The following is a 16,886-nucleotide window of genomic DNA, read 5'->3' on the forward strand; positions in this document are numbered from 1 at the left end:
GGCAGACTTGAAGGGTGATAAATACTTAGGTGGACCCAAAGATTAACTGAATCCCATTCTCAGTCTCAATTACAGAAGGCTGTAGTGGGAAGAGATGACAGGATTTTCCAAAAATATTGTTTGGGATTAGAAGACCCGTGGGGATTTTCCCTTGGATGACAGGCTGTTAAAGACTACTTAGAAAGTGTAAAATTTTCATTACTTTCCAAAATACATGCTTCACTTCATCTCTGATTTTTTTCATTCTCTGCAGATTCATGACAAAGTGTCTCACAGTTCAGTGGTGAATCAAGGGGAAACAAAGAACTAATTAAATTATCATGAATAATTGTTTGTAAATTATATATGTTGTTTCAGTTCTTTGGTGTAGGAATACAGCCTTATCTCAATATGTTTATCTAAGGTCAATCAACATGAACAACAGGAATATTTATTCCTAATTTTTAAAACTAATGTTTTCATGACAATGCTTTTCAACTCCCTCTCTCAATAATGAGGGCAAACACTGCCAAGTGGCTCTCTGATTTTTGACAAGACAACTGGAAATTGGAAAAAGGCCTGCAGAACATTATCTCATTGGGATCTTTCTCAGGCAGTGCAAGTAAGCTTCAAACAGAGTACTTCTTGATACAATAATCAAGATTTTCCAATGTATATCAGATAAAAATACTTTTTTTGTTTCAAAAATTATTTAGCATTGCAAATTTTTTCAGCAAGGGTTCCAGGAAAAAAAAGTCTTATTTCACACAAAAATCTATCCATTAAAAAAAAAAAAAATCTAGCTTGGTTACCTTATTTTGCTATTCTCCTCTCTGGGTTGGATTCTCTGACTGAAATGTATCAGCCGTGAAAGCTCAAGTCCACCTGAGACTGACAATGGTGATGCAGCCCAGGGGCTGAGCAAGAGTGGAACCTGTCAGTGTTGTCACTGCTGCTGGCACAGAGGCAAGACTTTTCTTCTGCAATGCCTCATTTCTGTGATTCTTATATTTGCTTTGATTTAGAGCTTGTCTTTTAATTTTCTTGTGTACAGAACTTTAAAAAACACTCAAGACTTTTTATCTGTGTTCCACATTATTGGGAAATAACCTGCACTGCTTTTTCTATATGAGAGCTAGGCTGTTGGGTTATCTTTACCATCCAGGCTTTGTCTAAAACTATGGTGTTATGATATGTTAATCACTGTATTCCAGTATTTTCACACCACCTAATGTGGACCAGTCAGTGAACATTTTATTATACACTCAGTTACTGTAGGCCTTTGAAACATTTTTAGAACATATTTTCTAGTACATGTCAATCCCACTCCTTTTCTTGGTCTTTAAGCAATGCTATGCATGGTCATGAAACAAAAGTGGGTAGATACTGAGCTCATCTCAGTCTGGTCCCAGATGTTTTTAGATGTTGCACATTGGCTACAACTGTCTTCACAGTTTATATTGAATTTATTACACTTCACTACAGTCTGTTTTAAAAATACAGACATACCTTATTTCTCAAGAACTTTTCAGTGACACATTAGAAAGTAAATGGTTGGATCTAGTCTGTTATTATTTGCTGCTTAGTCTTTTTCTTTGTGATAACTATATATTAAGCAGTATGCAAGATCATATAAAGTAAGCCTTACCTAACCCTGATGGACAAAAAGAGTCCCCTTGCAAGTACATCCCAGAATGATCAGTTGCCTCTGGCATTCCCCTTGTTTTAATGATAGTGTTTTTGTCACTCATGAGAACTCTGTGTGTGCCGATGGTGTCAACAATAAAGTCTTCATAAAAGAATTGCTGCAGCTTCAAAGTGCAGTTCCTTGGCCCCTGCAATGCAGGAGAATTGTTCCCTTCCTTTCTTCATTTTAAGTCTGACCTTGAGCTTAAATTCTTGGTTACAAGAGTCCACAGAAAAGCGTTGCCGCTTAATGCCTGATTGGCAGTGCCTTATTAGTGAGTGAGTGTTCTTGATGCCTACAGATCTCCATGGGAGTTACTGAAAATACTCAGCTGCTTAGGGACTAAACAAGCAGAAGTCAGGCCCATGATCTCCATCCAGTTCTGTCATGAGATAACATTTCTGTCATTCCAGAGAGATCACTTCCCATTTCACAGAGCTAGAGTTACAGCACAACAGCAGAGAAGTGTTTTTCTGGGCACAAGTGGAAGCCAGTATAATTTTGCCATTTCCTGATTTTTGTATATTCATTTGCAGACACCAAGGCTCCTCTTCAGGGTGGTCATTTAAATCTCTGTTCATCTTTAAGGAGAGATGTAAACTCAGTAAGTAAAACTCAAAGATTTCTGCTGAACAAGACTAAGTGGTTTATATGACAGCCCTTGTTCAAACTAACTCTCACACCTAGGGGCACTACTCCTGTACAGAAATTAGTCACAAAAGTAAATATTTTTTAGGACTAGCAACTACATAAATAGTCCTCTCAATGCGGTGGTTCACCCACTGGAAAAAAAGAAAAAGTAGAAAAAACATATCATAGAAGATTATAATTAGAGGGAAAAGACTATTTTTCTATTCATTTGGCTGCTTTGCTAATGAAAGGCTATATTTAAAGACAGCAGTAAGTCATGAGCGTCATTGAAACCTTTTTTTTCTGTGTGTGTGTGCACACTAAGCAAATTTTAACTGCATGTATATGAGTGGTTTTAAGCAGTTTATAAAATTAATTAAATAATTGATTGGAGTCATCAGAGCAAAATTTGATAATATTTTAGATGTCTGGGCGAGCCTTAATATCAATGACAACAATTATTTTAAAATTTAGAAAAGGGAAAAAGAAAGGTGGCAGCTTTTAGGTTAGTGCAGGATATTTCATCTCCTTGTCCATGTCTACAGGGGCAGGATATGAAGATGGTTACCATCAAAGGCTGCAGAAGGAGTTATGTCTCTGATACAGCGCACCTAAGTTATAGTAGTATCCCAGAAAGCTCTACTGAGCCTTCTTCTGTCTGTGTGGGAAGCACAGACATGAGCTGGTGTGGGGAGGTGCCCTTGGTTTCAGTGAAGATGTAGGTGGTTTTGCCAAGCTCAGATTTTTTCAGGATAGCTCAGAGGGTGACAGAGGAGATCGAGTGGCCTCTTCAGTCAGCATCACCTGGTCTTATAATGTTTATTCAGCCTCCCTTGCACACATCTACAGCACAGCTGATATATATAACAGGTGACAGTGTGGTCTGGGCCTCCTAACTACCCACAATCATTTAGTAATTGCATATATAGAAGTAAAACTTAAGGAAGAGAAATGTCTGTGTCTTGGAGTAAGGAATTCTGCTGACACTACAGATTTTGAAAGCACAGTGTGCTCAATGAAAGTACTTGAACCTTGAAATAGAAATACAGACCTCTTAATTAATCTCTCTGTTATTCTATAAAGTGCAAAGAAAACTAATACAGAGAATTTTCCTGTTAATTGCAAATGGAATTTGTGTGTGAGTGTGTGACGGGGAGGAGACTGTTGGACCAGGGCAACACAGTATTACACTTCCTACATAATTATGTAGGAGGGGTAGGTTTATTAGGCTGCAGTAAGCCATTATGTATGCGGATGGAATCTTTATTAGAAAACTACCTTCTAACATTGCTCTTGTTCAAGTTGCAGCACAATATTTCATCTAAATCCACTCTTTCATGAATGTATACATAGGCATGAGTTATCTTTCTCATGGAGAAATTGACCATACAAAAAACGTGGCATGCACTTTCTTTAATCTTTGCTGCTATGCATTTAGTTGTTCTGGGTCATTTTTCAATTGCTCTAAACACTTAAATTGCTTCCTTTTAAGCTGCTACTGTTAAGGCTGGGAAATATATTTAAGGGCATTTCTTTTGTTTTGTTGGTCAACCTGTGAAGTCATTGTTCACTTTCTTTATTTTCATGTTGCCTACTGAGCCTTGAAGCATAAAAGGAGGATTTTCTTACTGCCCTCAAACAACCTCCCATGTCTTAGGTAAAAGTTACAGGTCAGTGAAAGAGGTCTGCTGGCTATCTCAAGTTTTTGGGTCATCATTTAGTGGTAATGGTTTTGCTGACACTGACTGGGGTTCTCCACCAGTGTTAACTGCCTGAGCTGCACATTGCAAATTCACACTTAAAACTTTTAGGATAACTACTTACCCAGACTGAATCACGTCTATGTATCACGTGGGTAGACAAACCTTCAAACCATTCAGAGGCTGTTCCTTAAGCTCCCGGAGCAAGGCCCTTCTGGTATTTGCCTTTGCCTCACTCATCTGCCCAATACATGCTTTGTGCCATCTAACAGTCCCTGCCCACTTCTAGCCTTCATTTTCTACACTCTTTTAGCCTCCCAAAAAGGGCACTCAAACAGATGTTTTTCAGGAACATATGGGTGCCCTGTGCTACCATCACAATCTATTCTCTCCCTGAATGATAACTTCCATGACCCTGCTGCAGTCAACCCAGACCTTGGCAGAGTCTGAAAAGATGTGATTAACTGAAAAGATGTGACAATATAGTAATCAATTACCATGACAAAGGCTTCATCAAGTGAAAATATTTTGCACTGTGCCAAGAGTCTGGATAATGGATGATCCTGCAGTTTGGACCCAAACACAGAGGTCTCATACCCTATCCACATTCCTGTAACAAAGATTTGGTTCAATGCTAAATCCCATTTCTAATCTTTCCCTTTTTGTGAGCAAAATAATCCAGAAAATTCACTGACATCCTGTATTATTCCTTATTTGTTACTAAGGTTTGTCCAAGAAGATGGAAGGAGCTTTCCACTAGGAAAATACTACTTGGAGAAGATACACCAGAAGAGTCTTAATCAAGACTTCCAGCTTAGAGCAGCCAGCTGTCACTCAGACACAAGAAAGCGTTGGCATGTCTTCTGTAAGAGATGACCTATTTCCACCCACTGGAGTCATGGTCATTAAACGGAGCAGAGAATCACTGATAAAGAGGCCCACTGGGCAAGTACATAGCACTAAATAGCAACTCTTACTGGAGTGAGGTCTGTGATCAGCCTCAGCATGACAGGTGTACAACAGAGACTGCCTAAACTGCACATGGGCCAGGCTGTCAAAAACTTGCTTTGGGCCGGTGGCTATTCTTTGGCTGGAAAAGGCCCATGGCCACATCTGTAAGCTAGATTTCTCTTCCCTGCATATATTAGAGTCAAAATACAGGATCCCTGCCCTCCTCTTTTGGGATCATGTATAAGCTCTATAGCAACTTCCCTGATAAGGATCTACAGTGGTTGTCCATTTCCAGGGCAGGAATGTATCCAAATCAAAGTAGAAGTGACCGGTCACAGCCTTATTTTCAATTTTACTCTGTTTATAACTCTGATACAAAACTGCTTTTCATCTAAGAATCTAAACCAAGTTAGTCTGTGAATGAAAGTGCTGTTTCAGAAAAGCCTTTCAAAGTATTTTCTCAGGAGTAATGCATGATGTTGAAGAGAAGTACCTACACCATCTCCCACCTCAAAACTGTCTCCTATCCTTTGGACAAGAAGCTGACAGTGGATCTAGATGCTGATGTGAGGATCAGGTGTGAAAAAGGGATGCATGTACTGCCTGTGCCATAAAGCATGGTGTGCTTTGGAGTAGCGGGACATTTTGTGAGGCCTGGTACTGAGGGATACGCCACAATGCCAAATGGGACACAAACTGGTAGATTCAGGCAGCCTTCACCAGGGACACTTTGTGATATGGTTCATCCAAGCCCTCGGGCATTGTTCAAAGGCCCTGAGTTACACTTCCTGGATTTCCAGCCAGGAAACACAAAAGAACCCTGAAGAGCATTCCTCAGAATGTAGGCATGGTTAGGGAATTTGGCTTTGAGGATACCATCACATCTGACACTTAAAGGGCAGTGTCAGAACTCTCAAGTGACCAGTTACAGGTCACAGAGCTGTTAGGGCTGTGTAACTGCTTCAAGAGTACACATCCTGGGCAAGCCAGCCCCTTTTCATCATCTAGAAATATGTGCCTGTCCCTCTTCCCCATCCTCTCAGCAGTGCTTTGTTCCAGATTACATTGCACGGTTTTGCACTGCATCTGATTTCTTGTCTGATCAGAATGTCTCACAGTCACAAATTCTATGATCTGTGTCTATTCCTCAGGACAACAATATAAAACAATCAAGGAGGGAAAAAATGGGTAAATGTAATGTGCCTTGTGAATGAAGTATAGGCAGAATGGGATGTGTGAATATTGCTTTTCTTCTGCCCCACAGGGGAGAAACTGAATTAATTCATCATTTTGGTTAAGCAGAGGAAGAGGGCACCATTAAATAAAGCTTAGAGGAAAGAGAATTAAAATGATAGGGCACAATCATTTTAATCACTTGGTCTCAGCTTCATAAAAAGAGGTAAAATTCCTTTTCATTGGTCTTCAGAGTGCCTGGATTTCATGCATGATTCCTCATCGACTTGTCTGCTGTACAAAATTAAAAAATGTGATTTTTTTAATATGCCCTATATAACTCAGTGAATCCTGTATTAAGAAAGATTTGCAGTGTTTGAGTATTTTTCTTCTATCATTTGTTCACTGTTACCCTCCAAGAAAGTAACAATTATTGAAATAAGCACGTAGATGCCAGAGTAAGACAACCTCCTGTGCCACAATACCAGCTGTTCCTGACCTGACAAACAGATCAGCTAGAATCAAGAAACACATTATTAAATAGAAGGGAGTGAGAAGTGAAAGGCACTCAGAGTTCCACTGAAGGGGGAAAGAAAAAAAAAAAAAAAAGTGGGTTGTTTGTAACAAATGAACAGTAATGGAAGGAGCAGAGACAGATTTCTTCAAACAGGCAGTCCTTGTGCCCTGTCAGAAGAGGTGGGTCTTGTCCCTTTTAGGAGAACTCAGCCATTTCTAGTCCTCTGCCCTTCTCTTGAAACAAAATGTCAGCTACTGCTTTGTGACATTGCTTTACCAGGCACTAAACTGGGACATGGAAATAAAAGGATTAGCTATGCAGATGACATAGTTACACAGAAGCTGGCACAGCGGATGCTCCTTATGTGGGATATAATGTCAGAATGAATATGTGAGCACCAGACTCTGAGTCTGTGTTACTGCTGGCCTTTGTCTTTTGTTATTTGCCATCATGAATCTTCCTTTGGTTCTACACTGTGCTAAGGAAGTCTCTGAAAAGGAATTCTCAGTAAGAGGGCTGAACTGTACACAGTAACCACAAGTGGGAAAAGACAGACTGTCTTGGTGTCCCTCCAGAACAGGGGTGGGGAGCAGCAAGCTCTCAAAATCATTATCAGCCTCATTTGCCTTCATACAAGGGAAAAACAAGCCAGTGGCTGCTATATGCATAAAGTGTACCTTTATGAAAGCATGAAGTATTATTGGCAAGTAGATACATTTATGTGAAATCTAGGCATTATTATGTTGTAAACAAAACAAACAAACAACAACAAAGAGGAAAAAAAACCTCTGGGATTTGGAAGCACAATGAAAAGAGGGCTTGCTTAATCATGAAGGACCGAAAATCTGTCTAGGGCTTAGTGAAGCACCCAGCAATCATTAGGTGATTCCTTTTTCTACCTTGGCAAGAGTTAACATCGAAGTGCATAGCCAGAGTCAAACTAAGCAGGGAGAACCACTGGGAGGAGGATTAATATTCCTTCCATCTGAGTTAAGGTGCATCGCTGGGATAAGGGAAGCCTTGGGTCTGGATGGGGCCCTGAGCAGACCAATCAAGCCCTGCACAGTTACTCACTCAAGGTCTTTCTTGTCACTGCACCTTGAAGTACAGAGAGCCAGTACTGAAAACTTGGGTGAGAAGGTCAGTCGGATATAACATTTGACAGAAAGGTCTTAAGGATTTCATCTTGGAGTAGGGGGATTCACTGTGGGTTTTTCTCTTTCCTGTACTATGTCAAATAAGTAAATGTGTTGATTATTTTAGGGTAAATAAAGACTCATCTTTCCTTTAACCTTAATCTGATTCATATCACTGCAAACTCGGGGTGAGGTGACAAACCAAGGCACTAAGGTCTTGATCCCAAAATCCATCATTGTCAACAGGAGTCTTCTCAGTGATGTAGAATGATTCATACTCAGACCCTAAGCTGTTGTGTCTCTGTATACAAACACATTTCTGTATCTGCGTGAATATGTGCTGATGTGTGGATGTGCATAATGCTTTGTGTATGTGTGCATATATGTGTGTATTTACATACACATTCTCACTAACACAAATATATATTTAAGATTTATAGTTCTGGAAAACCTAGTGAATAATGTAAATGATTAAAGCAGATGCCTCACAGAAAATATTGTTCAGACCCCCTCATTTAAATTCAGCCTCTTATTCACACTTGGTAATACATTCTGCCATATGAATTATGGATTCCTGTTTTTATCTCTCACACTACACATGAATGTTTGATAAAGATTGTTTCCAATATTATATTTTATCAAAATGCTCATCTAAAATTCAGTCAGAAATTCTTTCCAGTAATTATGCATTGACTTAACACTATAAAAATAAAAAAAGGGAAAAAAAAAAAAAAAAGCAAGCCAAATTATATTATCATTGTTTTTCCTGAATATTTGTCCTAAATAAGACTAAGAGACTGACAGGATTTGCAGCCAAAATTCCTTGTTTATACTCCATCCAAATGGAGCCAAGGCAGCTACAGTATGTTTTTCACACTGCTCTACAAATGCTTCAGTCTCAGTGCTTTGTCTTGTGAGGAAAAAGGCTGCTTTTATGCTAAATTATTCGTAATGACTTTGTGAAGTGGATTAATATCCAGAAGGGGTCTGGATTCTCACAGGAGAAATATCAAATTTACCTCCTTGGGGAATCAGGATAGTCTTCTTATAAGGTTCCTAGGAAAGCAAAACAAAAAATGTTACTGCCCATAGTAATTCAGTAATTTTTGCATTTACTTTGTTTTCTGTGTGTGAAATTGCAGCTCCCAAAGAGAGGTGCAACTAGAGAAAACAAAAAATACTTTCCCATTTGGCTGGTAATCTTTTTCATGACTTAAAATGCTGCCCAATCTTCCCGTTCATTTGTGCAGCGTTCTCTTCAATTTTGTTAGGCTGTGTATGGGTCAGTTGTCCAGAAGGGAATTTCTTTAGCTATATCTTTATTCACAAGGAGGGCAGCACAACAGAAGTGTATCAGCAGCTTGAAACAGTGGGTGCTAAGGGCCTGGCACCTGCAGGGTGTGTGTTTGGGAATGGAGCATTACTTGAGTTCTAGTCTAGTTTCATGGACTGACCTCCTACCATGAACTGGCACACATAGGGATGCTCCTGGAGTGCATTTCCCATTTAGTTTCAAATCCAGCGCTCTCCAAGAGCAAGCCAAAGCCCAGTAAATGGGGAAAACGGGAGGATTTTTTTCTAGGACAAGCATTATCTCATCTGAAACACTAACATGAATACAGACATTGAATTCAGCAGGTTTTGGATCAGTTGTCAGATAAGGCTATCAGCTGTTCTTTTCTTTTCAAGAGAATTGAGTTATGAGAGAATGAGGTACCCAGCAGGTGTAGTTACTGGTGTGAACTTTCTGAGGAGGAAGTATAATAATCAAGTGTGCAGCGACTGGTCTTGATTGCAAGTTGTTCTTGGTTGGGAGAAAACTTCTCGGAAATTGTCCATACTGGCAGCACAGGCATTTTGATTCTCTCTCTCTCTATGTGCGGTGCAACAAGTCCAAAACCACTCTGCATCTTCTGAAGGACTAGAGGAACCCTGTACAAGGAAAGCTATGTTTCCTCTCTAAAAAATTAGCAGTAATAATGGATTCATTTTTGCCTTTCTATCTGCTTCTCCCTCCTGTTTGTTTATCTGGGGAGTAGCTTACCCTCCTCAGCATATGGCCCATCAGGAGATAAAAGACAGTCTTCTTTAAAGAAAGACCCACTTCCTTTTTCAAGTGCAATTCCCACTCCTCCATTTCTGTTGACATGCGTATTCTCTCAGTGCTATTTCTTTCATGATTGTGTTGAAAGCCCAAAATGCAATGATAAGGATAAGATTGATCCTTAATGGAGCAGTCCAATGTTGACAAATTTCAAACACATTTTATATAATATATCACATAAAGCATGCCAGTGTTAATCTGTCTTAGATACATATGTGCTCCACATTACCAAAGATTTTTCCATCTCACAATTTTTCTTCACAACCAGTTCTCACAACATGTTACCGCTGTAAATGCTTTTACCCTACATAGCTGGTGGGAAAATGTCACACAAGGACTCACTTGTCCAAGTGCCTATATGCAGACCACCCTCAAAATAGTGCTTTATGTGGTGGAATGAAGAAATGAGTAACTGAAAATGTTTGCAGCTTTTTGCATGACTTTTTCTGAAGACGCACAGTAGGAGAAGAGCACAAGTGTTCTATGTCTTGAGCAGTTCTTTGCAGCATGGTATATGTGTACCTGTCAAACAAACAAACAAATATTTGTATCAAGTTGATTGGGATTTTTGTTTCTCTTTCTAGTTTTTCTTTTGAATTACTCTGTAGAGTCAGTAAAGCTGTATACATCTGCCACAGTAGAAAGGGAATAGTCTTTTACACTGTGATGAAGTGTGAAGAATTATTCTGAATGTAAAAGGAGTATGTTTTGCATCTGGTAAGGAGTGCTTCCTTAAGAAGAGGGGACAACTTCTAGCTGTAGATTTCTCAACTTGGGTATCTTTATCCTATTCACCAATACTTCCACCGCTTCTTTCCAATGCACAAGCCTTACTGGAACCTGGCTACTTAGTCAGACTTTCCCTCTTGCTTTTCTTGACTTTACACCTGAGAAACCCCCTGCTGCAAGGATCCTTTGGGATAAGCAGGGTTGCAAAGATAGCCTGATTGCTCTTCCTTCAGCAGCTGCTACAGTAGGAAGTTCAGAAATGTCTAAGACAGGGACATGTGGTTAAGTGATGCAAGAGTCCTACTGACTCTCTGGATGCCACTGCTCTGCTGTATCCTGAACTCTTTTCCTATTGCATTTTATTCAAAGCTCTGTTATGGAAGCCATTAGCACCTTTCTACATAACAATATGATGACAGGATTTCTGCCTGTGGTTTCCAGAGGCATGTCCTTCAGGGAGTGCCACAACTATCATAATGTTAGCAGATCTGTTTGTGAGTTCACACATGTCTATCTGTCTATTTAATAAGCACTACACATCAGTTACTCCAGCTAAGGGAATTATTCTGCCCCACATGGACTTCACTATGACATACTTCAAGGCAAAATACTACATATTTGCAGTGTCAAGTCCTTTAAACAAGACACACTTTGTACTAGTTTTGGATGTCCATGGATGCAAGCCCAGATGCCCTTAGCATCTCTTAGGAAATAATTAAAGTATGAAAATACTTATAGAAGTTTGTATTTTCACCTTGCAACCAAATCATCACCTCCCTTCTTAGGCCAGATCTGCCCTGATGTTCTTATGAGAAAGCTTCACATTAAATGACTCTTATGTTTGCTGAAGGCATTACTGGCATTAATCAGATGTATGCCAACAAATGCACGTCATGCCTAGGATGACAACATCTTAAGGTCAACAAATACTTCAGTGACAACGTAGTTGTATGTGGGTTTATGTCTCCGAGCGGATGATTTGGGTATACTCTGAAGCAGAGTTCACTGACAGGATAAAAAGGTCAGAACATTCTGTCTCTTGCATCTACTCTTTGTTGCATCACTCTATGATTTCCTCTTTTATTTTGGAAACGAGTAAAATATTTTTGGTATCAGGTCGGATCCCCAGCGGAACTCTTCCGCACCATTCCAAATAGCAGTAAAATAGAATTATGGAATATTACACCAAAAAGAATCTTGCCCTACACATCAGTAATTTATCTGCTATATTTTTTGCATGAGTAACCATAAGAAATCGTTATTGGTTCCTCCTCTACTGCTTATTTGTTCTGTGGTTAAAGATGAGTTACTGCACAGTTTGGGTTAATGGAGGCATTCTCCCCTGAGACAGAAGTACACACTGGCTTTAAGATGGGGATGGCTACTTTATTATGGTCTATGACTGATTTCAATGCTGCTTTATCATCTGCCAGCATGCACATACAAACTAATAAGCTATTCACTGCTTTTTGCCCCTGAGGGCACCTTTCAGTAAGGCAAGTCATTGATTTTTACCATCAGACACACAGGCCATAAGCCATTCCCTGTATCATTCTCTCCCCAGTGGTGCATTCTGCAGGGGAAACTGGTCATTTTAGTCACATATGTTCACACATGCACACACAGTAGCCAGCCATAATCTAGCTCAGATGCCCAGATACTCACTTTGCCTCCATTAGGAAGAACTATTTATATTAACCTTCTATCAGCATAATCTGTTTTAAAAATACTTCTATGTAATGCTGAGGCCTTATGCAATAGGCAGAATATACTTTTTTTTTTAGCCCTTGACAACATGTGTCTGGTATATAAATCAGTAACTGATCATCACTGCCACTCTTTCAAGCATTCCTAGCAGGGTGCTCAAAGACTAATTGCAGTAATATATATAATCATGGCCAGTGCCTTTTAAGTTACCTGTATTTCTCCTAAGTCTGAGAGGGTCTCTCCTGTGGAATTCTATAGGACTGCCTTAAAACTTTTTTCTGTTTTATAGACCAAACATTCTTAAACTTTATGACCTGGCTCAACCTATTTAATATATGAGGCACGGTGTGGATCACTGTGGGTTTTATCACTGCCACTGTCTTCTACTTTTGCTCGGAGAATGTCCTTTAGATGCATCAGTCGAGCTTCCTGCAGCTGCCCAGCCCAAAGGAACATGGGTGCTCGGCTGGTATCCTCAGAGTGATTCGGATTTCAGTAGGAGCATTGGAGCATTCTGATATCCTGAAGCTGAATATCTGGCGATTATGTCGGTATTTCCCACTTCATTTACCCCCCTCTTTAGCAAGCTGTCCTTAGGGAAATAACTGACATTCTAGCTGGTGTCTCCTGCCCAGCTGCAAAGATGTAACGAAGGGACCAGTGCAGCACCGCACTTCCCCCTCTCATCCCTTCTCCAGCCAAAGCAGCCAAGGCAAGGAAGGGCTGGTTCAGCACCTGGTACCACGTAATGCTCGAGACACTGAAAGCATCCTGCCCCAGCTTGAAAAGTGACCTGTAATGGCCTTAAGCTATCTAAACTCCATCTGAAATCCTAGTGACAATTCCCTCTGGGCCACTTAGGCACAGAATACTGTGCTATCCCAGAGGCTTCACTTCCAGTGAAGTAAAGCAGTTTTTAACAGCTTTAGCATGGAAAAAAAGGCCTTAAATCCATATAATTTGGATTATACATTTTTATCTGCTCTATATATATTTCACAGCATCTCTATCCCATATAAACTTTAAATAATCAGAAGTATCATAATTTAAAATATTTTAGGCAGTTTTCACAGCAGCAAATAAGGAAAAAAAGAAAAAAGTTTTCTATAAGAAGAAGTCAATTATATTTGTGATGAAAATAGAGAAACTAAATGTTGCAATGAGGTAATTCAAAACTTCTCATCAAGATCCTTCTGTAATTTTCCTAAAATATTTCTTAACACCCTTTCATATTATACCTTTGTGCTGAAAAGCCCACTAAAGAAAATAGTTCTGAATGTCAAAATTACTGTAGGAAATAAGCTAGCATTTATTTTTCAGCTATCTCTAAGCATTAATTAGGTAGCTTGATGAATTACATTTTCATAGTATGCACAGCCTTGTTTAAAATTCAAAATGTAACCTGTATTAAAATCTACAGTATTCAATTGAGTGCTGTACTGCCAGCTCTCCCTCAATAACACCAGATGCATTAAAACAAAGCAAATGTATACAGTCTGTGACTATACTGTGAACTCTGATGCTTATTCTTCCACAGGGAGAGAGCTTTAAGTGTTAAAATTAAGGATTCAAAATATAAAGATCATTGCATAACGAAAATTGCTTTTTTCCAACCGGGGGAAAGGCGCTTAAAAGTGTATCAAGTTCATAATCTATTTGGAAAGCCAGGAAGAAAAATGCCTGTGCAGTTAATTTGCATGTGCAGTTGATCACAAGCATCTAAGCAGCCAACTGCATGTCCTCATGCCATGAGGCTATAAAATGCATCTCTACTCACTTTGCAACATGCTTTCTATACAGACCTGACTGTGAATGTCTCCTACAGCCATGTATTACCAGATCAAATGGTCATCCTTGACCTCAAGAATTTAATGATTTTTCTATTTAAGTAATGAAAATTTCAAGTTCTGCTTAGCCAAGGTTAGAGAAGGAACAGCTGTCTGGACAGCAACGAGAAAATGGACATATTTCTGATAGTGGTGTTGAGAATAGAGAAAGAAAAAAATAATCAGAACTATCCCAGTTCATCAAACATCAGTAGAAATCTCCTTCTCCAAATTTAATATCAAAGGATCACTATTGCTTCTGACAGTGTCTCTGAGCAAAGCAGATAAGCCTCTGATTGCTAATTAAACCATTGCAAAAAGCCCTTAAATGAAGCACCCCCATGCCTGACTAACAACTCAAGTCTCAAAGGCTTTCATAATTGAAAGTGGAAGAGATTAAATTAGAAAATATTAGAGAGTTAATGAATGACAAAAAATGTTATTTGTTCTGTTTACAATGAAACAAAAATCAAGGGGTTGTCTCCCCTAGCTGTGGGAGGGCAAATACTTAAATACCTGTCAGAACATACATTGGAAAGGAACAACTGCACAGCCTCCCACCCACTGCCCAGCCAAACAAGTGTCCTGAATCCTGTGAGGACCAGCCTTGCCTTATTTTCTTCTTATTTTGTCTGAGTTTATAGAAGAGCTGTTTAATTCTATACCAAGCTGTCCTTTAAGATCTGTCTGCAGGGCTCTAAGAAAGGAAGCATTTGAAATTGATATATTTGGTCCTTCTGTTAGGACACGTGCCCCAGCTCCCCATCCTGCCTCTCCCATGTGCAGCAGGGTGAAAAGGCCTCCTATGGCTCTGACTGAGGTGTTCCATCCCTCCATGCAGGTGTGCCATGTGCAGCTCCTGACTGACAGCTGCTCCACAGAGCTCAGTGCTGGGGGAAAGTCCAGATTCAGACACCTCTTCTGAGGAAAATCTTTAATCCACTGCTGCAATGTAAGTGCCATTCTTTAGGAATATTTCTCGTCGAGGTGATAAATGAGCAGGCAATGAAACATCTTATTCCACAAGCCCTGCTGTTGGAGAAGTACAATGCAAAGACTGGCAGATGTCAGTCTCCTTTCTTCCATAGTCAAGAAGAAACATAGTGATGCAAAAACAATTTACCCAAATACATAAGTATATTGTAGTCCCCTAATAGAGGGTGCTCCCTTCCTCCTACCACAGCATCATGTAGTCTAACCACGATCTCATTTTTTTCCTTTGTCCTTCTTAAGTGTCAATTTTGCCTCATATGGGTAAGCATCATCAGTTGGATCTTGATAATGGAAAACATTTGTGTGGATTTAGGAAGGCCTTTGCTGCTGTGACAGCATGCTTCACAATGAACATTTGTCAGCACACTGCTATTATTTCCTAAATATTTCCACCTCTGTGGGTGGTTGTGCGTGTGTTTTTGGAGTTGTGGGGAATGTGGGAGCTTTGATGAAATGCCATGGGTGAAACACTTGACTGAGCTGTCAAGCACGTGCCTAAGCAGGGAAATGGTGAGTGTTCCAGTCTCGTTTCTCACTTCTCACAGTCCAGATGAAGCAAGGGTTTAAGATTGTGGCTCCTGCCCTTGCTGATAATATACTACTCCCTCCCATGCTGGAGCAAACCAAGTGACAGAGAGAAATGAGACTCCCACTCAGATTTAATCCTCCTGGGGTGCATTTTGTACACAATTCCTTGTCCAGGGTGCTTTGTGAGCAAATGGTAGCCCCCACTAGATAAGCTCCTCTGACTGAAATTGCAATCAGTTTCCAAGGTCTACAGAAAAGGCGTTTGGATTGAGCTGGAGAAAGATTGGGTTTTATTCCTTTTCTTTCTTCCTTTCCCCTTCAAACAGCAACTGAGTACTCAGTGCAGTGGGTTTAACTTCAGTGAGGATAAAACTGCTGGAGAAAATGGTCTCACCTGAACCGTTTACCATCAGTGAGCTTTCGGATCTCAGAGAAAACCTTTCCCTGCAGGTTGCAAAAGATGAAGGCAAACTCTTTAAGGATTACTCACTTACGAGTCTTCTGATGTCTGAGCCTGGAAAATGTGATCTATGACCAGTAGAAAAGGGGCAGAAGATTTTTATGGAAGTTCCAGAACTGCCTTTGCTGTAGACTATAATTGCCCTGTAATGAGTATCCTAATATCAACTCCTTTTGCAGAGCTGTCTATTCTCTTAGAGGGAAAAAAATTCAGCTCACAGATAAAATACTTTGAAATGAGAAGCAGAATTTTTTTTTCTGAAAACCGCTTTGCATTTAAAACAAGGGATGTTTCAACTTTTTTTTAAACATCCCTCCTCCTCCATAAAGGAACAGATTGTGTTCTGCCTTCCACTACAGGCATGGAATTGTCATAGGCATCAAGTCTCTTGTACTGTCATAAAGAAATTTTAGCAAGAAATAATCACTTATTCCTATGAGGTATTTGAGTTTTCTATTACCAGTTTGGAAATTTTCATGTCACATTATTGCAGAGTCAAAATCCCTATGAGACTTCAGTGGAGGTGTTTTGTAGGTAGACATTAAACCTCACAGAAATTCAATGTCAAGTTGTCAGATGTAAGGTAGGATGGCTCTCCTAATTTCAGAGAAGAGATGCTGATAAGAAGTTGGCCCCAGACCTAGAAAAGAACTGGTCTGTCCTATCTACCTGGCAGTACAGAACTCTTTCAGAAAGTATACATCTGAATGATGTGTCAAATTATTCTTCCATTTTTCTTGTGACAAAACTTCATCTGTTTTCCTGG

The sequence above is a fragment of the Corvus moneduloides genome, chromosome 8 (assembly GCF_009650955.1).
Source record: "Corvus moneduloides isolate bCorMon1 chromosome 8, bCorMon1.pri, whole genome shotgun sequence".
Classification (NCBI taxonomy): Eukaryota; Metazoa; Chordata; class Aves; order Passeriformes; family Corvidae; genus Corvus; species Corvus moneduloides.